A 26,752-nucleotide genomic window follows, 5' to 3' on the forward strand; every position below is an offset into this window, starting at 1 on the left:
GTCACTGCCTCAGTGACATACCGATGGATGCATTGGTTACTAAACATGTTTTAAATAATTAACAAAAACAGGTTTTGAAGATTAAAGGAATGCACCTATTCAAAGAATTACATTAAAATAAATGAAAGTGATTATTGTTTAAATGTATGAAATGCAATCTCCTATATTTAAAAATTGTATTTAATCTTCCAGTTTTTATTAATCAAAGAAACCTACTAAATTCACTTTAAAAAAACAGAGAAACGGAGTTTGGTTCTGGCTAAAGCCACTGAACTTTGGCAGCTACCGTTAATGGCACAAACCTTCCCTTGAGCCACTCCTTTGCATTAAATAGGACATCACACATAACATGAGTGAAATAATTGTTGACATCACAAATAGCTCCTCCAATGACATTACTGATGGCATCATTGTGCCTATAAACCAGGCTGTATACCCCCCTCCCCCGGACAAAGGAACAATCAGCTTTCAAGACTTAAAACCATTTTCACCGCACCGTTATCTGGGACACAGATTCACATAAGCATAGAGACACATTAAGAGACACACATTCGCAATACACTACTGTTTCTGACACTGAATCACATAGGCACAGATACACACTCGGAGACGTATTTTCACGACAACATTTGCTCTCACACACACATTAATAATCTCAGAGGTACATTCAGGTGCACTATTATCATTCAGAGACTCAGACAGTGATTGACATATGCATGAGACACAGTATATGGCATTCCCAGAAAGAGACATTTGTACACCACTACTCATTTGGAAACACACAACAATAAAAAGTCTAAACCACAAACATTAAAACAAACACACTGTAAGAGAAAAAATATAACTAAAAGACAAGTACTCAAAAACTCATATAAAGAAACAACCATTCACGAACAGAAAGAAGGATAGGCAGAGATTAAATCTTACTGTATAAATTACACTGATGGCCATACACAGGGAAGGACACAAAAACTTTGCACACCACTGATAGATGCACTCATAGTTATACACACTCGCAGACACACACACACAAACTTACAAGCACTTTAAAACACTATTTCAATATTAAAGACATGTAGTCAAATACACATTTCACCTTAACACTTAAAACCACACAATTACAAACTCTGATGTGCATATGTATCCTTCAGAAAGCAGGAGTATTTGAAAATATGACTATAACTGTTGAGATGCAAAAGTCCACTGCATGGTAAAATAGGTTTACTACTGCCCTGAGTCCCCATCTGTACTGTTATCTGGATCCCTAATACAGATTTTTTTGTCGTAGGCAAGCACAGATCATGTGTGTGCACCATGACATAGGCCTGGCTTCCGATTTGCTGTCTTGTTGGACTGGGAGAGGCGCCCAAAGCGCTACCCTCATTGTGGTGGAAGGTTACCACCTTCACCAAGAGTTGAGGTGCGTGGTGGCGGCAGCACACCGTGTAGTGTGATCAGTAGGAGTGAACAGGTTCTTTTTACCCTGTGCCTCTGGAGTGAGGCCTACAGGCTCATTCGCCTTTTTAAAAGTTCTGCTGCTGCTTAACTTACACTTGGCCTACATCAGTTAGATGTAGAGTGCTGCGTAATGTAGTAGTAGTGACTATGCCTGGATGTATGTGTGCCTGGGAACGGTAGAGTACAAGTATAGCACAGTGTTGTGCAGTACAAGCATCGTTAGTGCATGTACTTAGTGTATGTATGCCCGCGAGGAAAACATTACATGAGAGATGTAGTCCTGTGCAGTGGTACGCAATGAAAGCATGTGCTTATTGTATGTGTGCTTGCGATAAATACCATAGATGATGGTGAAGTGTTGAGCAGCATGCATAGTGAGTATGTGCTGGCAGTATATGTGCTTGCAAATCGCACACCATGGCATGATACAGAAAAGATACAGTACTGAGTAGTGCGCACAGAGTGATTGTGCTGGATGTCTGTGTTCCTGAAGTGACACAATACATGGAAGTGACAGTACTGGACAGTATGTGTGCTGTGTATGTATACTAAGTGGATATGTGCATGCAATGATGCATTCCATGGAAGACCCCTCCTCCCCAACACAAGTGTGTATTGCTCTATTGCTGCATTCCTGCACACCGAGTGGGACAAGCTGGGGCAAGGGAGAGAGAGACTCTCCATGGACACTTCAAAAGACTGAAAAGCCAAAGTCCTGGGCACACGTAACAGGGTAAAAAACAATGGTTTAGTTAAGTCTCATGTCTCTGGAGAGTTATCATACAAGGTCCACTCAGGTAGTTTAGGAATACTTCAGTTATTTAATTTTTATCCTTAAAGACACAACCAGCCAACACGTGTTTCGTCACACTGGGAAGTCTCCCATGACTTCTTAAGGGCTGTATGGGCAAACGTAAAAGTCTCTTGGAAATCGCTCCGCCGGTGATAATTCTGACCCGGGCGGTCTGGTGGAGTTGACGAAAAAATCCTTGGCAGTGTTAAAACGGAATGGGGAAGCTCCTGTAAATAAAATGACTAATTGGAGTCTTGGGCGCCTAAAAACAGCAACGTGAAAGCCAGGAGGCACAAACGGATCTTACAGAGGTATCGGAGATCCCTGGAGTGAGTACCTGCTGTTACGTTTAATGGCGGGTTCGCCGCTTCATATGTACTGTAGTGTGTGTGCTACGCGAGCCGCAGGCACTGGTTCACCTCTGTTCCGGATATGGACAGTAGGTACTCACTCCAGGGATCTCCGTTACCTCGGTAAGATCCGTTCGTGCCTCCTACCTTTCACCTTGCTGTTTTTAGGTGCCCGAGACTCCAATTAGTCATTTTCTTTACAGGAGCTTCCCCATTTTGTTTTAACACTGCAAAGGATTTTTCCGTCTTCTCCACCAGACCGTCCGGGTCGGAATTATCACTGGCGGAGCGATTTCCAAGAGACTTTCACGTTTGCCCATACAGCCCTGACGAAGTCACGAGAGACTTCCCAGTGTGACGAAACACATGTTGGCGTGTTGTTTCTTTAATGATAAAAATGAAATAACTGAAGAATTCCTAAACTACCTGAGTGGACCTTATATGATAACTCTCCAGAGACATGAAACTTGACTAAACCATTATTTTTCACCCGGTTACGTGTGCCCAGGACTTTGGCTTTTCGGCCACAGTCCCTCTCAGAGGCCCAAATACGAACTATTAGGAAAGTAGAGAAAAATGAATATTAGTTTAAAAAATAAATGATTTCACTGTATACCACCTATCTCTACTCTAATCCCATTTACATAAAAATAGTCTCAATGCATTAGCAATTAGTGAAAATTCATTTTAGTTTTCAGCATAAGCAGGTGCCTAGCATGTGAGTTTCCAAGCGGCCATATTAGTTGCATTTGCACATGAGCAAAGTTTTCCCTCCAAAGCATTAAAGCGTCATTTTACATAGAAGCAGCTGACGCATGCGCAGAAGATTTCCCGCTCTTTTAGAAGCTATACTAGATTTCACTCGTATTACTTATTAGTATAACACATAGGCAACCTTCCCCTTTCTACATATGCAATGAAAATGCATATTAATTTACACAATACATTATTAGTACATTGTTACGGGTTTTATATGAGAGGATTGCTTACGAGCAAGTCTCTTCTATACGAGTTCTTGCTCCATCACTGTGGCAGAGAAAGTTTATTTTCAAACTGTGTTCATTTTATTTTTCAAAATTGTTGTTGTTTTTGTTATATGACAGGCATGTCCTTCAGTGTTGCCTTTGCATCCTCCCTCTCATTATTCTTCCCTTTTTCAGTGTTGCCTGTGACACCCACCCTCCCAAACCCTGTCCCTGTAGATTTTGCCCCCCCCCCCTTCAATAACTTGGTCTTTGTTATTGCTTCAAACATGCTACACCATAGTTGAGAAAGTTTATTTTCAGAGCGCGTATACTTTACAATGACATACCATACCATACAATTACATGCCTTACTATACCATAACTGGACATACCATACCAACACATACAATGACAAGCCATATCCTACCCTACCATACTATACAATGACAGGCCATGCCATACCATACCATACGAAGACATATCATACAATGACGTGCCATATCATACCACATTTTACAAAGACAGGCCATACCATACTATACAATGACATGTCATACTATACCATAGAATGACAATCAATACCATACCCAGAGCCACTGGAATGATGCTGTAGGATAGGTCCAAATTATGCAGCAGCGTTTCCTAAATGATGTGTTTAAAAGCAAATGCGGATAGTTTGTGTTGGTACAGCTTCATTATATTGTTATTTTTACCCATATTAAACTGCCTTAGCAAAGGTTTCACATCATTAGTACTACTGTAACATCCAAATACAGCATTAAACTACAGAAAGATGAGAGTTCAAGTTTTGTGAAGGGTCTTCCACTGAGCGGCAAAACTTTTGCTGCATTTATAGTACGTATTTATCCGTTTAGGCATTTTTTTATTATTAAAATCTGCAAAGTGTGCAGCATATGATGGATTATATGGCAAATGCAACAAATACATAACTGTGCAGCAAAGTCTGCAGAATCACATAATTCCAGTGGCTCAGACTATACTATATTATTAAATAGGTTATACAATAACCTACTATGCCACAGGCCATACCACAGCATAATATAAAATGCACAGCAGCCTGCTGTTGTACAGCATGGCTTAAGAAAACATTGACAAAGCCATTTCCATCTTGCACAGGTGAGACCTACTGACTTTGCAAATGATTATTATTATTTTTTTTAATGTGCCTTTGTCATCCCTGCCACGCCCCCCTCTGTTTTTTTTAAAAAAAAATCTCTCGCTTCCCATCAGCTGTGACCTACCATTAAGGCCCAGCATCCCCTTTAATTCCACACAGCCTCTTGGGCAATGAAGTGCTCAATAGGTAGCGTCTACAGGGAATTTTATAAGGCATACCTTGACTTGCATTCTTGACTATACCCAGCTGATACCCAGAAAAGCAATACAACACTATGAAATCCAAGATTATTTGTGGGATTGTGTTTTAAAGCAATATAGTTAGGGTGATCGGATCGCGGGACCCAAAAATTAGGGCCTTTTGCAAAAATAGATGAAGGACTACAATTTTACATCAGCAAAGGATGACAGCGCTCATCAACATAGAAACACAGAAGAGGCACTAAGAAAATAAATAAAATGTAATTTTTAAAACCAGCATCATACCAGTTAATTAAATTGATTACTCAATATGGAACACCTAAAAATGTGCCTCTCACCGTTTTCTGTGTAATCTCTCAAAAAATCGGGACATGAGCCAATATTACCAAAATCCGCAGGGACACCTGTTGGAAAAACGGGAACTCCCCGGCATATCCGGGGCGCCTAGTCACCTTAAATATAGTACTTCCGCCTCTAAAACTGTTAATATAGAAAACGGACAAAGATAAACGTGAAGCGTATGTCTTCGGAGCCTCCATGGTGCGCCCCTGGGGTAACTATCAGAGAATACGCGCTCGTCGTGCTGCGACAGCGGCCATCTTGGAACGGGAGCCGCTCACATCCTGTGTGAGGTCCGGGAGCCGCTCACATCCTGCCTGAGGTCCGGGTTACACGGAAGCAGAAGAAGGTTTCGGTTTCACCATGACACGGGTCGCCGTTCTCTCAATGTAACCCAGGCTCCCGGCCGCAGGTCGAGATGTCGGCCAATGAAGTGAGGTTCATCTGCGACGTGCTCGCCGATGCGGTGGTTTTGATCCTGGACCCGGCCACCAGCCCCCAGCGGCGGGCCGAGGCCCAGCAGTTCTGCGACGAGTTCCGAGACATGGCCGAGCTCCGCGTCCCCTGCAGCCTGAAGCTGACTGCGGAATCTCAGAGCACCCCCGTGCGCTACTATGCTTTCAAGGTGCTTGAGCATCACGTCAGGGTGACCAGGGTCGACGTCTCCACCAGAGAGGGGAAGATCTTCAAGGACAGCCTCATGGGCCTGATGTTGAACGGCACCAAGCACATCTTGGAAGAGGAGGCCTGCATCAAGGAGGCCCTGGTGGGCGTGGTGGTGCAGTTGATTAAATGTAACTGGCCGCGGCGCTGGCAGAGCCTCTTGCTTGACCTGCGTCAACTTTCCCAAAAAGGGGCCTCGCGGTGTGAGCTGGCGATGCTCACCTTGCAGAGACTGGCCGAGGACGAGGGCACTCAGAAGGGTGTCCAGGCACCTGGGTTCGCGCATGACCTGCAACAGCACATCCATGGCATCTTAGATGTGGTGCATGCTTTGTTAAATGACAGTGTCCAGGGCCATCTGTTTCTGAAAACGCGCGTTACCCCAGCGTTGCAGATTCAGGTGCACTGCCGCATGATAACCGCTGCCATCAACACCATGACGCAGTATGTCAAGTTGGCATCTCTGGGAGTCCTCGCCGATAACAACTTGCAGCTCTTGGACCCACTGTGGTGCCTTTTGAATGATGGCGATCTGCAGTTGGAGGCAGCAGAGTGCCTGCTTGTTGCTGTCAGTCGAATTGTGAAAATTCCTCACGGCAAACCACTGCTTGTCTTTTTGGAAGATATTGCCACACAGTACATCTTCCCAGCCCCAGGAGCAGCAACTGGGGAAGTGCTAACAGAGAGAAACTATTCCTTCCTAAAGAAGCAGTGCCAACTCCTCTGTGCTTTTGGTGAGCAGCTCTGCTGTACATTGAATAATCATAGTTTTGAGGATATGCCTTCTACTTTTGGTAAATATCTGGATTCTTTACTTGATTTCACAGTACATAGCAGCCACTACTTGAGTTACTTAACCCAGAGCACGTGGAAGAAGCTGTTCAGCCACAAACACTTATCCCAGAACCCCCTCTTGCTGACTGTGCTCCCAAGATATCTTCTTGCCACAAAAACAAACTTAATGATGGTATGTTTCCCTTTCAAAAATTGCAGCCGCAGTTGTGAATATTCTCGCTTTGATTTTCTTACTGATGATGATTTCCATGTCTTTTTGAAATCTTTTCGAGAAGAGCAACGGCAGGTGATTAGAGCGGCATGCCGTCTTGACCCAAATACTTGTTTCAGGATGGCGAGTAAGTTCCTTAAACACCAACTGTTGTCTCCAGTTGATTCTATGCCCATACATTCCTTGACACAGGATGGCTTCTGCGCCTACACAAACTCCTTTCATGAGTGGGAAGCTGCCACATTTTTCATTAACATTATCGTTGAAAACCTTCCCAAAAATCTGCAGAAACGGAACTTCCCAGTGAATTGCGGAATAGAGCTGCTTCAACTTCTTCTGAGTTTTAAGACAAAGGATCCTCTCATCCTAGCTTGTGTTCCATTGAATATATCCACACTGCTACCTTTCCTTAATTTTAAAAACGAGTGTTTGCCTCAAGTTCTCAATAAGTTGCTTGAAGTTATTGAAGAGATCAAGGCTCCAAAGTCACAAACTCTTAAAAGTGGGAGAAGAGGTGCCTGTTCTGGTGTTAATCGCATTTGTCGAGACAAAGCTCAGTTCCTTCTACCTAACTTTGTGTTGCTGTTTAATCACATAAAGCAGTTGCTATGCAATGAACTTCTCCAACTTACGTTGATGGAAAAGAGTACACTTCTTGAATCCTTGGTTATACTTATCAACCACTTGAAGGATTATCGTCGTCAGAAAGTTTTCTTGGAGGAGCTGATGGCTCCAGTCTCTTCTCTCTGGCTGTCTACTGAGATGCGAAAGGTATTTGCTGATCCTGATGCACTGGTTCTTTATGTTTGTGGAGATCTCCAGGCCACTAAAAGAGTTGTGGAAAGTGACATGGATTTAAATAGTTCAGAAATAATCCATTGTGTTGCTACTATTCTTGGAGTGTTGAGATGGACATGTTGTCCTGCTGATGTAGAAACAGCTAAGACTGGAGGATTTGTTATTGAAGTTATGTCCAATGGCGAACCAATTTACCGTAACCCATGCACTGAGCAGATGCTTAAACTACTTGACAATGTATTTGTTCTTATAAAGACTCAAAATATGCTTTATTTGCCAGAGGTGATGTCCAAGATGGGTAAGAAATACGCAAAGGTTCTGGGTCTGCCAGGTGCAAAGAATACGTCCAACCTAGACATTTCTCGACCTATGCTGGACATTTATGACCCCCCAGAGTATAAAACCGCACTGGAAAGAATGCAGGGATTTTTCTGCACCCTGTATGCATCCTGTTTCAGTATTTTGGCTTATGGTGCATCTTCCCTAAAGCGGGATTTCTACAACATTAACAGTCTTGTTGGCCGCCTTATTGGATCTGCCTTTGTGAACCTAGAAAACATTCCAAACTATAGACTCTTTTCCATTGTCCATAACTTTTTGAAGCCCTTGGTTGACTCCTGCCCTCCCGAATACTATGAGACTTTTTTGTCTCCTATTATGAGGACTTTCTTACCATTCCTTCACACAAGACTGACTCGAGATTGGAATATCCTTGAGCAGAAGAATATCATTGAGCAGAAGAACTCGAGAAAGAAAAGAAAAACTGCACTTGGGAGCCCAAAGTTGAAGAAAAGTTTACGGAAGCAAGTCAAGCTTTTGACTGAAGAAGTCATAGAGTTAATCATTCAGTGCTGCGTGTCTTGTGAAGATGAGAACATTGTTGATGATTCCAATGTGTCTGACTGCGAGACGAAATTTCCCAGAAGCACGGACGGTTGTAGCATGGATGCAGATGCTGCTGTTGTCACAATTGAAAGTGGTGATGTGGGCACTGTGTCTAGTGAGGTGGATGATGACACTGTTTGTGTTGCTGAATCAGATGATGATGACAGTGCATCTATTGGTGATGCACCTATTAGTGTCTTTACTGCAGTAAATGATGTTGCTTGCTCTGTGTCGAATGAAAAGACAGATGTCAGTGCTGTTGCTGTCCAATCAAATGTTGTGGAAACATTTGCAGTGGGTTGCTCTTTGCCTAGTGTGAGTGGGCAGTCTTCAGCTGAGTTAACTAACATTTGCCCTTTGTTTGACGAGAATGAAGATTTCAGTGTTGGGGCTCCGGAATCTGGTGAGGTTGCAGTGAAGGTATCTCCGTTGCTTGGGCCTTCAAGTACAAAGCACACGCAGTTGACACCACTGGGGTTATGCTTGATGAAAGACGAGGACATTCGCTCTGCCATTCTGGCCACCTCCTTCTCCTCGCTTGTGTGGAAACAATTAATAAGCTACAAAGTAGTTCTTCATCTCTGCTGGCCCCTGCTCCAACACGTTAGTTTGGAGCCTCTACAATCTGATACTGTAGCATATTTCTTTACAATGGTACTGAAAGGATTAGAAGTTCACAAAGCTGATAGGTTTAATGGCTATGCTTTTGATGAACTGGCCTTCAAGATTTATAGATCTCTGCGTCCTGCTTACAATGATTTGTATAAAGTATTGCGGCAGGTCCCAAGAATTAACTTCCATAACCTGGACAACTTTGATAAGTGGATTCTTGAGCCAACAGCTCAAACACCAGACCATGTACTACTGCAGGATTTCAAAGGCTTAATAAAAGGCTGTACTTTGAAGCCACTTGGTAAGCGCAATCGAAAAACGGACCATATAAACATTCCTTTGCTTCACTCCATGAAGTTAAGGAAACGCCTGCTTGCTTTAACCAAGTCAAAGAATGATAAACCTCCTTATAGTAATCGGAAGAATCGCCAGCCACTGTCATGAAGAGGAGGAACTTCAAGTAGACTTTTCCACAGATAAACATTATAGTAATGTATATTTTATTACATGTTTTGAACTCCACTTTTTCGTAACATGCTAAATGTTGTGTTGTTGTTAATCTGGGGAAGTAACGTAGGCTGTGTTTACTGAGGTAAAAGGCGCCCAAAGGCAGTTTTCTTTTGGGGGGGGGGGGGGATTAATGTTTAATAAACAAGTTGATAGTTATGTCGCAGCATTCTTTTGAATTTCATCCCACCTTTTAATAAAAGCAGAGATATTTGGATCCCTCCAACATCTAAGAGTAACCTTGTGAACCAGGGTCAAATAAAAATGCACTGTGGTAGTATGAAGGGTTCAACTCGGAATACCATTTTCTCACCTGTTGGAGTATATGTTTTCTATGTAATGCCACTATATTTTATGTCCAGCATACCAGACAGTGCAGGCTGGTTACAAAAGATTTTTGGTCAATTTACCAAGAATTTGCACTGGGGTACATGACGCCATCCCCCCCAAAAAATCAGTTGCTTAACCATTGAGTGGCTTTGTTGTCACTCACTTCCTTGCTTCTTATTCGATAGATCGCCTTGTCCATTTTGTGTTTGTCCTTTCCATGGAGCATATCCTATTTGTGTCCTTCCACATCTCTCTTTCAGGGAGCTATTTTTTTCTTTTTGTTTAAGCACTCCCTGAGAGTACATGTGTTTTCTAGCTGTCTCCCTCCTGCTCTTCTCTCCCCCATGCTCTGTGTTGCTCTCACTCACCCATGTACTTCTCTCCCCCAAGGCTCCTTTTTGTTCTCTATTGCCTTTGTACTTCTCCCTTTGCCCAGTGTTCTGTCCCTCATGTGTCCCCACGTCCTCCTTTCTCCTTTGTGTGCTTCTTTCTCCTTCCATACTGGTACCCCAACATGCTTCTTCCCTGCCCTCCTCTCCCCTGGCCCTCTCAGTCCTGTTTTTTATTTATTTATTGATTTGGTTTGTGGAGGGCCAGACTGCATATTGCTGCCAGGCCTTCTGCTCTATAAATAACAGTGCTTATATGTTACCAGCCTCACACCCATGTGTCATGCTACATGCACACCTTCAAATTTTGTTCACGTTTTAGAGTATCACCTTTTTTTGCTAATGCTGTACACCATAAATAAAAAGCAATGGCAAAGCCAATAAGTGTCAATGCTCGTTTTGCACACCATTGGTTTATGGGTGTACTGAGCATGATGGTACCGTGAGTTATGGTGAGCAATGTTTGTTTCAAACCATACCTGGCGACTGCCGCAGTGTAATATATCGTGTGTTGTGAAGTATTTGTGGTTGCTGATGCCTGATGGCGTTACGTTCCCCTCTGTGGCTACTTATATTGTTTTTTGCGCGAGAGTTGTGTTTCTAGTGTATATAATTAGTGAGGAAGTGTTGATGCAAAGAGTACATGCCACTGTCTGTATGACCCTTATTGCTGTGTTTTCATGTTTGTAGGATGTTGAGTTTAATATCTTACCTTGACTTGGTTTTAGTATTCAATGGGCATGTGGTTTTTGCTTCATCATGACGGGATGTGGAATAATACATGTATAATATGTTTTACAATAGATTTCACTAAGCATGTGATAAATGTGTTATGGCCTGTGTTGTTTGCACCTTTGGAGGTTGTGGTATTTGTAGAACACCCTTTTGCTACCTAAGGTCGTGGCAAGGCACTTTTGTTGGAACAGGAAAGATAGGGATGGAGTGCAGCTTAGAAGAAAGGAAGGAATAAGGTAGAACGAGAAAGGGGTTGTGTAGATGGAGTAGCCCCCAAAAGCAATATTGATAGTGTGCTGTTGGCTGCGAGCCATTGGCGTCTAGTTGACAGCAGTCACTGCAGGATTGTTGGTGTTTATATGATGTTGGAGACTTTGGGTGCTGTGTTACAGGGTTAGTGCTGTGTCACCTAGCCTTTGAGTAGCCTTGAAGTATATGCGTTTCTTAGTTCTTGTTTAGTGCTGTTGACAGCATTGCTCTTCTACCTGCATGGCTCTGTTGACGTATCAACCTTGCCCTTTGTGGTTACTGCATTAGGTGTTGGGTGTATGGTGGTTTCTGTGTTGTAGGTTTGAGCTTCTGACTGGTGAAAGTGACACATTCACATCAGTATAAATGATATAGAAGTAGTCTGTGAGATTGTAGAACTGGTGCAACCGAGGTCCTCTGTTGTGCTCTTTTGGGAAGGTGTGCAGTCGAGGGCAATGCACCATTATGCAGGTTTGATGTTGTGGGTAGAATGGATAGAAATTGTACAGACTTGTGGGTTAAAGCAGAGCTTCTTAATTCGTTCTGAAATTTGCAGTTATTTTGGGATTTACAAATTATTGGCAGAGTAAAGGATGATGCATTATTTGTCCGGCAAGCATTACAACCTGATGGGATGCATTGGTTAAAATAATAAATGGGAGGCAGTCAAAATAAGGTATTGGGTGGCTAAAATGAAAGAGCCTGTCAATGCCAGACACAGGAATTTCAGCTCATCAGGAGTCCTATACCCACAGTAGGTTCACTGTAGTAAACGTGTGGGTGTGGTATGAGGTGGGAAAAAATACCTTGTCCCTTGGCGTCCAGGTATGGGGAAAGGAGCTCTGCCTTCATGTTTTTCTGGGGTAGCACTGCCTCGTGTTCCTGTGCGTGCAGGTCGGAGCGAAGGTGCTATACCCACGGTCAGCCCTACTGCAGAGGTGTTATGGTGTGGTCAGATGGAAGTTGTTGGGACTTGGCTTGACCCCTGCTTGGTATACAGTCCTGTTCCCCAGCCCTAGTGCCCAGGCGCATGTATCTGGTAACCTGTGTTTTTTAGGCCGAGCCTTGGCAGCGCTTGCGCTGCTGCGCTGTATGCAGCAGTGGAGTATGTCTTTTAAAGCTCCGCCCACTCTCTGCCCGTATTTTTAACTGGCTTGTGTCATTGCCCTTCCTAAACGCTGGCTTCCAAGTTGTTATTAGGGTTGTTGGTCCCTCCTTGGTACCGCCTTGTCTGCTTTTGTTACCTCCTATAACGACTGGATAAACAGTTGCTTTTTTTTGTCAGAGCCCCCATGCCGTGGTTTCACTTTAATGTCGGACACGCCCCTTCCTTTCAATGCGGCTCGTTTAAATGTTAAAGCGCCGCATGGGCGCTGGTAAAAAGAAAAAATCTATTTGCAATTCAATAGGTCTCGCAGTTGTGAGAGTTTAAGCTTTTGGATTGCCAATAGCTTAAACTCTTGTTAATGCAAGACCTATTTCATTGCAAATGCTTGTTTGATTGTTAGCCCTGGTGTCACGCTAATCTAGTGTGTGTGCAGATGCACAAGGTTTTTCCTGTGACATGAGCAAGGTAGTGGTGCATGTTCTGTGACTGGAGGGGTACACCATGGGTGCCCTCATTGACAGACCGTGGACTACTGCCCTTGTCGTAGTTTGCGCAAAGATAGGTTGTGGCAGTGATCTGTGTTTTGCGAAACCATACTTGTGACTAGGTCTTTTTATCTTGTGTGTAGGTAGGACAAGGGCAGCCCTACTCAGACTGAACCAGAGCTTCTAATGTAGAACAAGAAACAGTGGTTCCTGTGGACAATGTGTGCAGTATCTGGTAATGGTTAGCTCAATGGCAATGTTTCTGGGAGAAGAGATGTCGGAGAGAGAAAGAGAACCATATACAACCAGACAATATGAATATTTGTGTTTTATATGAATAATCAATTCAATCTAATAATGGTGCAGGGTGTCCCAAGTGAACATAGAACCTAAATAACAAATTTGTGACAGTTTGTGACATACAAATAGGTTTCAAAAATACAAAAACGACCATATCATTCATCAATAAATCACAGCCATCTAGAACAATGTTGGGGGCTGGGAAATGGTTCGTTTTGGGATTGTATGGACGGCGTTTCGACCCCACCTTCAGTAGGGGGGGGGGCGGTTCTCTTCAGGACCTAGCATAGAGGGACACCTGAAAAATGATAATCGGGGCATCAGTAATTGGGTCACAGAAGAAGAGATAGGCAAGAAGGCTATTGGTGGTGGGAAAAAGTAGTACCTGAAATAAATGGATGAACTGTCAGAGTGTCATGTGTAGGCCGCAGGGAATAGTCTAGTAAGAGGTACTCACATGGGGCCCAGCCGGGCACTAATGTGGGAGAGAGAAAAAAATATATAAAATTAGCATATAAGCTTAGATGTGGTTTTAAAAATATTCAGTTGCCTATGTTTATGCACAGTATTCCGCTCCAGGGTGCATTAAAGTACTTTTCTTTCTAGAAAGTTAAACCTGGGCTTGGACATATAGTTATTGTGCTGCTGTGTGATTGTTGATGAGAGTCAAGTGCTGAAGAGGGTGTACTTGGCCTGGGTTTGCAGATCCATGGTGGGACGGGCATTAGAAGCTAACAACTAAAACTTCCAAGCTGAAGGCCCAGTAACCATACTTGCCGATGGCCACCTGACCAGATTCAGACAGAACGTGCTCTACCATCATTCGTTCCTTCACTCGACCCTGGAGCTTCAAGGGTGCAATGGTGAGGTTAGAAGGAAATTGCTCTGCCTTTACTTGTCCCTGGGCCCATGGGGGTGCATAAGTGAGGTCAGAGGGAAAGTGATCTGCCCTCATTGGTTCCAGGGGCTGTGGAGATGTACTGATGAGGAAAAAGAGAGAGGGTACCCTGACCCTACTTGTCCCTAGAGCTTCGGAGCTGTACTCTTGTGGTGGAAGAAAAAATGTACTTCCCTAATGTGCCCTTGGCACTACAGGGGTTCACGAGTGATGTCTGTGGGAAGGTGCACTGTCTTTCCTCATCCCTGGGACTGCAAGGGTGCACTGGTGCGGTGATAGAAAAGGTGTTTGACCCTCACGTGTCCCTGGGGTTTCTAGTAAGCTCAGAGGGAAGGTACCCGGCTCCCACTTGTCTCTGCAGCTGCAGGGGTACCCTGGTGAGCCGAAAGATATGTTCTCCTCTTGGCACCTGGGGCTGCAGGGGTGCACTGGTGTCAGAGGGAAGGTGCACTGCCCTCACCCTTCCGCAGGGCTTCAGGGGTGCACTAGTGAGGTCTGATGGAAGGTGTCCTCCCCTCAGTCTTCCATGGGGCTGCAGGTGTGCACTAGTGAGGTTAGATGGAAGGTGCTTTACCTTCACCCGTTTGTGGGTGCAGTAAGTGGCCCGATTAGGGTCACCCACGACCACCTCTGCGCCTTCCCAATAATGAAGAGTCGGTCCGGCAGTAGAGTATACAAACCAGACATTTTATTGGTAATACGCTGCAGCGGAGCCCAGTCTGACCAGTCTCCTGAGGAGACAGTGCATACAGGGGCATATTCTTCGTGTCCGTAACCCTTTTGGCTCAGGGCAGGAACACACTTTTACATTGTAGCTGATGAAATATACGATGCGTAGATGGGGCAACAAATACAGAGATAAGAAGGAGAAAAGAGAGGCAACATTTGTAAACTAAACATTAACTTGTGACCCACAAGCGAAGTAAACATTACGATGCAGGATCTAAGGCGGGCTCTTCCCCCGCTCCCTGGATACAAAACTGTCATATCAACCACCGTTACGAACAACTTCTTAATGTACGTATTCATTTGCAGTGTGAAAAATCAATAAATGTCATATCTGGAACAGAAGAAAAGGAATTGAATGTGCACCGATCGAAACCATTGAATTGTCAGTGTATGTCTTTCTGTGCTCCCCTCTGTGAGGAGCCAAAGGAACAAACGTGTTCAGAGGGAACAGGCGTCATACCAATCAAAGGATGCACAGAATATCTTAACAGACCACCCTGACCAAACTGGCCCATTTTTCCAGAAAAGCGGGCTGCAAAAAAGCTGTTCTTCCTCCCTAGTGGAGCGACCAAATGGGTAAAAAAAAAATGTTTTTGAATCAGAGGAAAGGCTATGCAATGGAGCCAATAGGGATAAAGCAAGGAAATGGGACAAAGTTCCCAGCGTCCATCTGTGTCCTGCTGGTGGACGCCTATTGTTCATTAGGCGTAGGCGTTGTTGAGCACCGGCGGTGGAGCTGTTCGTCAGCTCGGATCCAGATCCCACGTTACAGGGCAAGGTATTGTCTCTTCAGAAACTCAGTCTGTTCGCCCTGTTAGTTGACTGTCCAAACAATGCACCAATCTCCCTTTCCCTAAGCTATCGTTGCATGTGCTGGGTACGTTAGCCCCATTTTTCAGCAATGCAGTCCATCCTGACTAATCTGACTTTCCCTTCGGTGCACTGTTCCTCCATCGGGGGCGTAGATTGTACCTTGTCACTCCAGGTAAACAGGTGCCAGCGTAAAGGGGGTCAGACTCAAGGGGACCAGGGGGCAGAGGCTCGAACACAGACGAGCCCTCAGGCTGGGGTTCAATGGGCTGGGGCTCAAGCACTGGTGGACCAACAGGCTGGGGCTCCTTAATAGCTCCTCTCTTTTGTTTTTTGGTTGTACTGCCTCATTCAGCACTTTATTTCCCTGCATCTCTGTCTCAGTCTTATTCATTTCCAATTTGCCCATAACAAGCAGCCAGGCTGGGCATCACGTCCGGGCCCCTCTGATGTGACTGCAGGGATTCCCAGACCTATTCGTGGATAGAATGCAAACTTTCAGGTAACTGGCAAAGATAAAAAAAAATCTTTCCAACAATGAGTAGTGGAGTAAGTCTCAATCCATTTACTAAACCTTTAGAGAACATTTGGGGCATCCTTCAAATTATTGCATCTATCTATTCCTATATTATTCATCTGAAGAACCTCAAAAAGGAAAAATGCGTAGTGCGAAATTACCAGGGGCATACGGATACCCTTCCAGGATTGTGTATCATGCGCACCATATCGTACACGGGCTGGGCAATGTGTCATCATAACCACGGGGATTACATATGCTTCTGGCAACACTCTTTTCCCTTCCCTGGCCTATCTATTCACCATCCCTCGTCCTTTCAATTGTGCCATACTTTCAACTTAAACATCATGACTTCCAGTACCCACTCAGCAGGGCTTGCTATAGACAACCTTTACATTTCAGTTTGATTATTTTCCTTACCTGTCTGATCTGCAAACACATTATGCCTTCCCACATCATCAATTACTTTCCGGTGGGTACTACACTTACAATTCATAAGCTCTAATAAAAACGGCCTGTTCGGTTACTCGAGCTAACTGATAAGGTGCTTGTGATGTGTCTGCGACTGTATGTAGTGTTGAAGTAACATAGGCAATAGTGGTGGTGCCACCTGGGAATTAAAACAAGAGCAATCAACATATAGTTCCCTTTGAGGGTCAGATAAGGGAACATCAGTCTAGTCTACCCGTCCTTTTATCTCCTTTTCAATTCCATCATTTGGCAGAAGGGAGGGGCGGTAACATGGCTGAGTTCAAAGTGGCACATCTTTTAATCACACTCATTTTTTTGTGAATAATGCTGATTTGTAGCCAATTAGACGTGCACTGGTAATGTCCTGTGTCTCTTTTTATTCAAGGGCGTGATCACAGCATGGAGTACCGTACCATATCAGTGGCTAAAACGAGTCCAATCTATTGTCTTATGGAGACGGCCACCGTCATGACCGCCCCTAGACAGCTCGGGAGGGCTCTGGTGAGCGTCAAAGACAGAAAGCGCAAAACAAGCCGTCTTGTGTACTTACAACACAAAAACGTCATGCAACAATTTGTGTACCATGTTTTTTAGTTGCCTAAAAGACTGCTTCAGGCATTCAGGATAAAGGCGCATGCACTTCTTTATTGTGTTAGTTCGCCAAGGAGCTAATCTATCCTCCTTCCACAGTAGGTGACTGCCTGTCGACAATACGTACCTCTTGAAAAGCATTCTTCATGACCATTCGAAGCAAAATGCAATGACTGTTTAACTGTACTGTCCCTACAGCTTTGCCCTGTGTCTGAAACATTCGATGCTCTGTCTTTCTACATAATCCTAAGAAGCACAGCAGAGCCTATGACTCCTACCAGTCAATGGGAATCTGGACGAAGACCTATTATTGAAATAAATAGTACTGCCAAAGAATGTATTTTACGGTCAGTGATAGAAAATATTGAGCAGCAGGAAGAACCATTAGCAGAAGCATAGCAATGGCTAGAACAGCAGGAAGTTGGAGAACCATATTTTCGTTAACTTCACACCAATCAGTCACAAAGTTGTAAACACAATCAAAATAATGGGGCTATTACAATTTAACAGTCGTCTCCTCACCAACACCTTTCTCAACCAAATCCTGCATCATGCACAATAAGGCTCGCCGCCCCGCCCATTGTATCCGACAGTAAGGGAAGTAGCATTGCCTATTGCTTAGGTCCAAACCGGCGATATCTGTAGCAATCCCACCTCTGCATCGCCTGTTGCCCACAAAGTGAATGGCAATTCTGCAAATCTCGGGGAGAGCAAACACTATTCACTACTTGCATTAAGGCTCATCATCAGACATTCACCTGCCGTAGAGCAGTAATAGTAGGATGCCAAACCCATCACATTCTCACCACAATTAGACATTAACACAAACAGAGAAATAACGGTAAAAAGGACCAATGGTCAAAGCAAGAGGGTGCAAAACGTGTGTTACAGCTAATATGTCCGAAAAATCCATCGAAACAGTCATATTATTGTGCTATGTTAAATAAGTAACGGAATGAGGCAATGTAGACCAAGTACTCTCAAATGTCTACAACCAGGCCACTATTTAAGTAAACACATTAGGAACTAATCTGTGAACAAACAATCAAATCCCCTTTTAAAACACAAATCCTGCCCACTATAATCTAGAAACGCCTTCACTCTCACATCTTTCCCCTGGCAACAAGCCGTTAACGTACTTTACCCTAATACATGAGAATGCGGCCTAACATAATAAATATACCTGTTAATATCCCACAAAATCTGCGGCGCAGCATAGTTGAAAACACTGCTCCTAGAAACCAAGCAATATAGCAGTCATATTCCTAAGGACAAACTGTTGCACAAAAGGCCCATTATTTCTATCATATTCCACACACCTACCACATGAACCAACTGGGCACCTGTATGAGCTATTACCCTCTTTCCTTTATTTCCCACTTCAGATCACACGTACGGACCCACATGTTCCTCCAATTTCATCCAGTCTATCCTCAAATCCACATACCCGTGTGCCAGTACTCACCAATATCGTGGGGTAAAAAAACACAGTGAGAGTAGCAACAGAAATAACAGACATTATCATCACTGTTGGCTGTGCTGCAAGTTAGGCATTACCGAAAAAGGCCACCGAGGCAATATGTGTGTCAGGGGTACTAGCAGTCCTAATGGCCACAGGTGGGAACTGCCCATGAGACTGCAGCTGGCTCCGAAGTGGGCAGCGATCACAATTTGATTTGCATGCATATCAGGATATTGTAGTTATTGACCCCGATACGGGGTGATCCCCTGCACATGCCCATGAATATCTGCTTACCTGTCATGTCAAATGCCAAAGAATGTTCTTGTTTAAACTAATAAAAACAGATTTAAAAAAATAAAATAATGGCCACAGGTGGCGGAGACAAGGAATGCAAGATGTGCCATAGCCAACACAGCCTGAGCGACGTGGCAGGAGCAGAAGCCGCAGAAATAGAACAGCCGTATAGATCCTCAACTATTCTCTCACAAAGCATATTGCACAAAAAGTACCCCATAAAGGAAGAAAAACCTATTTCTGTGGAAAGTCAGTACTCTTAAAATGTTCAGGAAATATAATGCAAACATATAACTAGGTTAATAATTGCAAAATCTCCCATAAAGAGAAATAAATGCATAGGGCAAATTAAAACTGTACAAAGCCTGTTAGTCAGAACATAAAATGTAGGACTTTTGGGATCTCAATCTGCCCTCATTCCGCTTTTTTAAAAATCTCGGTCAGCCTCTCTGTGTCTTCTCACAGAAGCTGCCCAAACCCCCTCCCCTTCTTTTCCTTCTGCAGAACTCGAGGAAAAGGAAACCTTGTATTTCTGCATGCGTGCTTTCCACGAAGAGACAGAGCGGGATATGGCAAAAGAAATTCCATTCTTATCTCAAGGTTGAACAGTGAGCCTTCCAAAGCAGACTAAATCACCAGCTGTGTATTTCAGCATTTTCTCCTACACTTTAAAATGTGTTATTCAGCAAAAATACATACTAGCTTGAAAGTTCAAAACACATTTCCTAAATTAAATGTACATTCTATAATGAGGTCAAACCTAATTTAAACACACTCAAATCAATCATGAAGTAATTAATTGAGCATCTTTTTACATTAGACTGAAAGCATGTGAGCAGGCCTCATTCATTCTTTTTGTTTTCTCTCTCGTTACACACCTCATTTTTCAGCATGTCACTTTTAGAATGCAATTCATATCTGAGACTCAAAGCAGCTTTTGTCATTAAATAATGCCTGAAGCTATAGATTAAATCTGGGTACCATCAATGCACCCCCTTTTTATTCCTTTTTACATCATGCGCTATAACTTTCTTATTTTACATCCTTCCCCCTTTTTTTTACATTCCTTTCCATCCTTGATCGCCTCCATTAGCCTCCTTCCGCCATGTTGAAAGGGAATCAAACACAGACTGCCTCCTCTTCGAAAAACAACCATATATATTATTACTATTATTTCTGTTCAAAAGTGTACATCAACGGCCTTTTTTCAACATGGCATTGTCCCTCATATATTTGTGCCATAGCGTACTTAACATAATAGGGCCAAGGCCATTCTTCGCTCATCAATATTAACTGTGCCTCCTGGAGGCGCCAGCTGATCTTCCAATCAAGCATCTGCAGAGCAACAATGACAACAAGAAACTAATTCCAGGCATTTTCAAGAAGGGGCCAAATTCACTATTTTGCCTGGCAAAGCGATTTCAAGTGCTTTTTTCCTTTCAAGACAGTCCTCAGATCGAACCAAATGCAGTGGTGCCAAGCTCTCAAAGAGCCCGAACAAATTCAAGCGCTTGTTCCAAAAACAATCCTCAGACTGCACCAAAACCAAGAGTCAGTCCTCAGACTGCACCAAATAGCCCGGCTCAAGCCCCAGGCATTTTCAAGAGTAAGCCAAATTCAGTATATTGCCTGGCAGAGCGTTCGCAGATGCTCTGTATCTCAACGGCCCGCAGACGCACCAAATTCAAACAAACCAAGGATGGTCCTCAGACCATAGTCGAGATTATTCAAGATGGCGTCATATTTACCTAGAGTCGAGACAAATTCACCTGGTGCACACAGGTCGAACAAAGTTATTCTCCACTGCCGACTCTTCGGACCAGTCAGTCAGATCCAAGGGTTTCGCCTTTCAGGACCCCAGCCGGGATGACCGCTGGGCGAGGCACTGCCCGATCAGACAGGCGGAGCAGCTGTGTGAACAAAGGTCTATCGTGTGGGGACCCCTGATCTGCCCATCCGACCTGACGCGGCCTCGTCCTCCACACCCGATTGTGGGCGAGATGGGTCAGCTCGATGGAGTCCCTGTTCGGGCGCCAAATGAAGTGGCCCAATTAGGGTCACCCGGGTCACTCACGACCACCTCTGCGCCTTCCCAACAATGAAGAGTCGGCCAGACAGTAGAGAATGCAAACCAGACCGTTTTTTGGTAATATCACATACAACAAATGATGGCAGTGGTAGAAGAATAGTCAGCACCACCGTTCTGTTTGCCAATATTGATTCACTTAATGTAAGGACATGCTCAATGTAAACACTGTGCCACCAACAGCGTTACTCAGAAAATGGGGAACAATTTCTCCAAGTTCTTACTCATTAAAAGTTTAAATAACCGAGCACAACACCATATTACAATTTTAACTGACTATGTTGTCAGTAAAATTTAATTTAAAAATTGCAGCTATAGAACAAACAGTGTGATAACGTCCTTAAAAGTATACCAAAATTGGATCAATTCTTGATTTGTTGACATGTAGTTGTGTACATTCATACAGCCAGCACGTGTTTCGTTGTAAGACAACTTTCTCAAGGCTCGAAGATTGTAAGATTAGTATTCAAATAAGGAAACGTGATCGGTTCAGGCACCCTTTTCTTTTAGTTTGGGGGTGTCACTGTTTCAAGTTTCTCTAGTGAGCACCAATTATATCGCCCAAATGCACCAGTTATCATGCATGGGCATGGCACTCCTGCAGATTAGAGACTGAAATACTCATTATAGTAGACAAAGTTAGGCAAAATGTTGAACCTCTATGGAGACTGATACCGTCCATAGCAGTTTAGGGACAGTCTGTATATAAGCTGCTTCTAGCCAACCTTCGTTGGAATGAAGAAGCGTACTCCTCCTGGGGCCGTGAGGTGGGAAGGGAGGAGCTTCACCCTCCCTCATCCTGGAGCCGAGGGGAGCTCCCTCTTCCCTCATCCTGGGCCGAGGGGTGAGGTGGGAAGGAAGGAGCTCCACCCTTTCTCATCCTGGTGGTGAGGTGGGAAGGAAGGAGCTCCACCCTCCCTCATCCTGGGGCCGAAGTGAGGAGGGGGAGCTCCCTCCTCCCTAATCCTGGGGCCGAGGGGAGCTCCCTCCCCCCTCATCCTGGGCCGAGGGGTGAGGTGGGAAGGAAGGAGCTCCACCTTCCCTCATCCTGTAGCTGAGGGGAGCTCCCTCTTCCCTCATCCTGGGCCGAGGGGTGAGGTGGGAAGGAAGGAGCTCCACCCTCCCTCATCCTGGGGCCGAGGTGAGGAGGGGGGAGCTTCCTCCTCCCTAATGGGGCCGAGCGGAGCTCCCTCCCCCTCATCCTGGGCCGAGGGGAGAGGTGGGAAGGAAGGAGTTCCACCCTCCCTCATCCTGGGTCCGAGGTGGGAATGAAGGAGCTCCACCCTCCCTCATCCTGGGGCTGAGGGGTGAGGTGGAAAGGAAGGAGCTCCACCCTCCCTCATTCTGGGGCCGAGGGGTGAGGTGGGAAGGAAGGAGTTCCACCCTCCCTCATCCTGGGGCCGAGGGGAGAGGTGGGAAGGAAGGAGCTCCACCCTCCCTCATCCTGGGGCCGAGGGGAGAGGTGGGAAGGAAGGAGTTTCACCCTCCCTCATCCTGGGGCCGAGGGGTGAGGTGGGAAGGAGGGAGTTCCACCCTCCCTCATCCTGGGGCCGAGGGGCGAGGTGGGAAGGAAGGAGCTCTGCCCCCCCCTCATCCTGGGGCCGAGGGGAGAGGTGGGAAGGAAGGAGTTCCACCCTCCCTCATCCTGGGGCCGAGGTGAGGAGGGGGGAGCTCCACCCTCCCTCATCCTGGGGCCGAGGTGAGGAGGGGGGAGCTCCACCCTCCCTCATCCTGGGGCCGTGGTGAGGAGGGGCGAGCTCCACCCTCCCTCATCCTGGGGCCGAGGTGAGGAGGGGCGAGCTCCACCCTCCCTCATCCTGGGGCCGAGGTGAGGAGGGGCGAGCTCCACCCTCCCTCATCCAGAGGTGGGAAGGAAGGAGTTCCACCCTCCCTCATCCTGGGGCTGAGGGGTGAGGTAGGAGGTCCTTGTTCTCTGCTCCTTATCTCGCATCTCCAAGCATTTACAGCTCCTCTGCTTTTTTTTGTGGCGCACAGTAGGCGACATTGAAAGCGCGTTATTTAAAGGTGAGTCAGTGTCCCCAGGTGGAAAGGGCGGGGAGAGAACGAGGAAGACCTTGAGGCGTGACGTCAAGATGCAAGTCCTGTCTCATCCTACAAACTGGCCAGCATACCAGTGGATCCCGCAACCCCAATCACCTCAACCATGCCTGCGGAATGCATCAACGCGCTTGTCGCATCCCTGCAGGCATTAAGGCGCTACTCCCAAATCTGATAAGACAATAATGCCTGCCTGTTAAGCGTAGGGGAGTTCAGCAAAGGTTTCAAGGTTCAGCTCTATATTGATTTTCAAGATATCCACATAGATAGATCATGTACATTGATTACTGATGGTCATTATTCTAAAAATCTGGCATGGGGCAAGCCTTTGTGGACCAATGTGGGACACTCGTCATTCAAGGGTGAGGTGAGCCGCGCACAGGCTGTGGAACTTACAAACTGAATGTCTGTCAAGCACAAGTGGGGAAGAGTGACTGCCCCAGCCATAGAGGCACCTACAATAGGCCCACCTCATGCTCCGAACGTGGAGTCCAAGATCTGCGAGGAGGAAAGGGGAGTGCTGGTTAACCTTCCATCTGGGAGACCAGAGATGTTGTCATATGTAACGTAGTAGACCAAAGTGTGTGATTGCGGGATGGAAACACACAGCCTATTGGTAAGAAGCCAACTGTACGCAATGTTTTATCTTCCTGCGGAGTGGAGGAACTGTCCTCCAGTGATTTACCTGCCAAGCAAGTCACGTTCTTGTCCTACCTCTCTAACTCTACTGACTTCTTTTATGGAGTTCTCCCAGGTGCGGCTCTACCACCAATATTTAACAACAACAACAAAAAAAGCTGCACTTACCTTTTTTCCTCCGGCAGCACCGCTCCTCCACTTCTCTGCTCTTCCCGACGCAGCAGAAGCTCCCGGGCACACAGGTTCCCCTGAGACCATTAATGCTGCAATGCAGCATTGTGATTGGTCTGAGCGCCGTGGATTGGTGACAGATCGAGACGTGCGGCCTGTGCATATTCCCTACCTCCATTGCAGCCTGGTAGGGAATATGCAAAGTGTGTACGACTTTTACGGCAGGCCAAGCAGTCCTGCACACTTCATGTGTATAGTCCACTTCTCCTCCCACCCGAGCAACCAGCCCTCTCCCGTCCTAACCCAGCCCTCAGAAACCAAAAATAAAACAATAACCTTGTTATTATGGTTTTATTTTACCCCTTTTCACTGCTCCATAAGTAGTGGGGCAACACTCCTCCACCTGAGCAGAATAGCCGCCACTGCACGGTCCTCTGGTTGCTGAGCCGTCAAGCCTTGGTCTCGGAGGTGGTTATGGGATACGGTTCAGATACAATATAACACAATAGTTATCCCGAGCGATAAAGCGGATGTTCCCTTGAAGAAGAGTACTCCTGGCCACGTCAGTAGAAATGCAAGAGTAGAAATAGAGTACAACAGTGACAACCCAAAGTGCTGTGGTCGACATATAAGGCCAGACACCATTCAGTGGTGTTAAGTGGGTGTGAGCCTAAAGTGCTGGCCGATGGAGTCAACACTTTGGAAGTTTGACCTTGCAGTTCATACACAGGGAGTATAGTCGCTCGATAGATACAAAGCCTGTCAGCAGCCAGATGTATATGGGTAGTCTTGTGGAGTTCTGGATAGCTGAGCAGGTTTGGTTCCTATTCACGTTTTGGGGGCAAAAGGGAGAGTAAAGTTCACCCTCTTTGAATAACCACTTTAGTAAGAAATCCGGTGTATGCTCTTATCGCACGATGTCCCAAATCTTCTGTGGATCCGGGTTAGCTCTTGAGTCTACCGGTAAAACAAAGAGACCAGCATCTTGAAATTCACCCATTACAGTCAACATTTAGGGGGACTAGGATTGTATTTTAAAACACGTCTGTCTCAGTTGAAATCTTTCTGCCACCTCAAATCCCAAACACCCACCGTCTGCAGGTGCCAGAATCCCAGTTAGTTAAGCTTGAAGTTACTGGGACACATGTACAGACCCATCCATTGAAAACCCCGAGTCATGGTGGGTGCAATGGTCACTCTCTCTACTGTATGACAGTGAAGCGCTGAAGACGACAACTCCAGGACCCATGGAATGGGTACATGGAACCGCGGGCCTGCACATAGGATATTTGGTGCATGCGGACCTATCTAGTTACCCCAGCACTGCCTGGGGCCTACGGGAGCCCAGGAATCCCGCACCGCTGCATGTATTGTATTGGGGATCGATATAGCACTTACTCTCCCTGATGAGGCACCGCAGCGATTTGCAGGTGGGTAGCACCCTACTCTGCCGAGACCAGATTTGGTAGGTGTGTAGTTGTAAGTGTTGCAATTAGTTGTATGTTATGCAACATTAGTAAATATAGTATACCTGTTAGGTACAATTTCTAGTCTGGAGGAAAGCTAACTGCTAATTGTTGATTTGGTTCTGATGCCTTAATTATGTTTGGATTTGTATTGCTAATTGTGTCGCTTTGATGCAAAGTTATGTATTGTGGATTACACTGTTCATAGGTTGCCCCAGGACAGGCTTTTAGGTCGTTTGATAAAACAGTCATACGTATTTGGATCATGCGTCTACAGGCAGTGCCGCGAGCCTAGGGGCAGGAGCTCAGGAGGGTTTAGTTTGGGAGGACAAGCAGCCTAGGTCAGAAGAAGGCAGGAACTGAGTAGGATTCAGTCAATAGCAGTATGAAATAGGCCTGTTGTGTGAGTCATGGATGGTTTGGTGATGGCTCACAGGCCACAGAGCACAGGTAGTGCAAGAAGAGGACAAGAAGTCGAGTACTATCGTTCAGGTTATGTGGGTGCTGAAAGTTGTCTGGATTTCCTTAGTGCTGTTCAGGTCTCCGTAGACACGCGTGCTAGAAACTGGACTTCTTTCCCGCTTCCAGATGCAACATGGTATGTCAGCTTTGTTGATATGTTAGAGGTGGTGTTCTGGCAAACCTTAAATTTTAGGTCATGGTGAGTTTCTCAATGTTTAAGGCCCACTTCCTGTTGATAGTGAGACCCTGTCTCTATATTGTAATCCGAGGTACAAGTTGGAAATAGTCACATTCTCAGCATCCTTCTGGACTCCAGGTGATCATCGTTGCCCGTATCCTTGCTGGGAGTGAATTCCCTAGTTTGGCGCTTGGTCAAAAAACCATATACCAATGACAGTTTTCTTCTTTTATGGTGGAACAGTTACTTGTGGGCCAGCCTGGAAAGTAGAGTTTTTTTTCTGGTAGTATTTGTTGATTTTCATCCGTAAAAATATTGCTCCTTTTCCGTTTATTGCCTTGTGCCTTATGCATAGAAGTGTGAAAGTAGATCTTCTTACAGCAGGCATCCCGTGGCGAGCCCTCAGAGCCGAGGAGATCTGGTTACACATCTTCAGGTGCAGCAGGTGTCTTGCTGCTACCTTTTGACTTCTTTGGAGTCGTAATACGCCATGGTATAGTCTATCTGCGTAGTCAGACATGAGACAAGGGAGGTGCTAGGCAGGTCCTTCTGCAGGATCCCAGATGATGCTTTGAGGTGTTTTCCTGATGTTTAACGTGGACTTGGTCAC

The 26,752-nt window shown here is 45.3% G+C and overlaps 1 protein-coding gene and 1 pseudogene across 5 annotated transcripts in view; both read left to right on the forward strand.

Moving 5' to 3' along the window:
• The window catches only part of LOC146806248 (uncharacterized), a 377,938-nt gene that overhangs the window by 171,405 nt on the left and 179,781 nt on the right, over nt 1-26,752 (forward strand). The gene's annotated exons all lie outside the window — the stretch shown is intronic.
• On the forward strand, nt 5,662-9,651 carry LOC146806249 (exportin-5 pseudogene; annotated as a pseudogene).

The sequence above is a fragment of the Triturus cristatus genome, chromosome 8 (genome assembly GCF_964204655.1).
Source record: "Triturus cristatus chromosome 8, aTriCri1.1, whole genome shotgun sequence".
NCBI classification, from domain to species: Eukaryota; Metazoa; Chordata; class Amphibia; order Caudata; family Salamandridae; genus Triturus; species Triturus cristatus.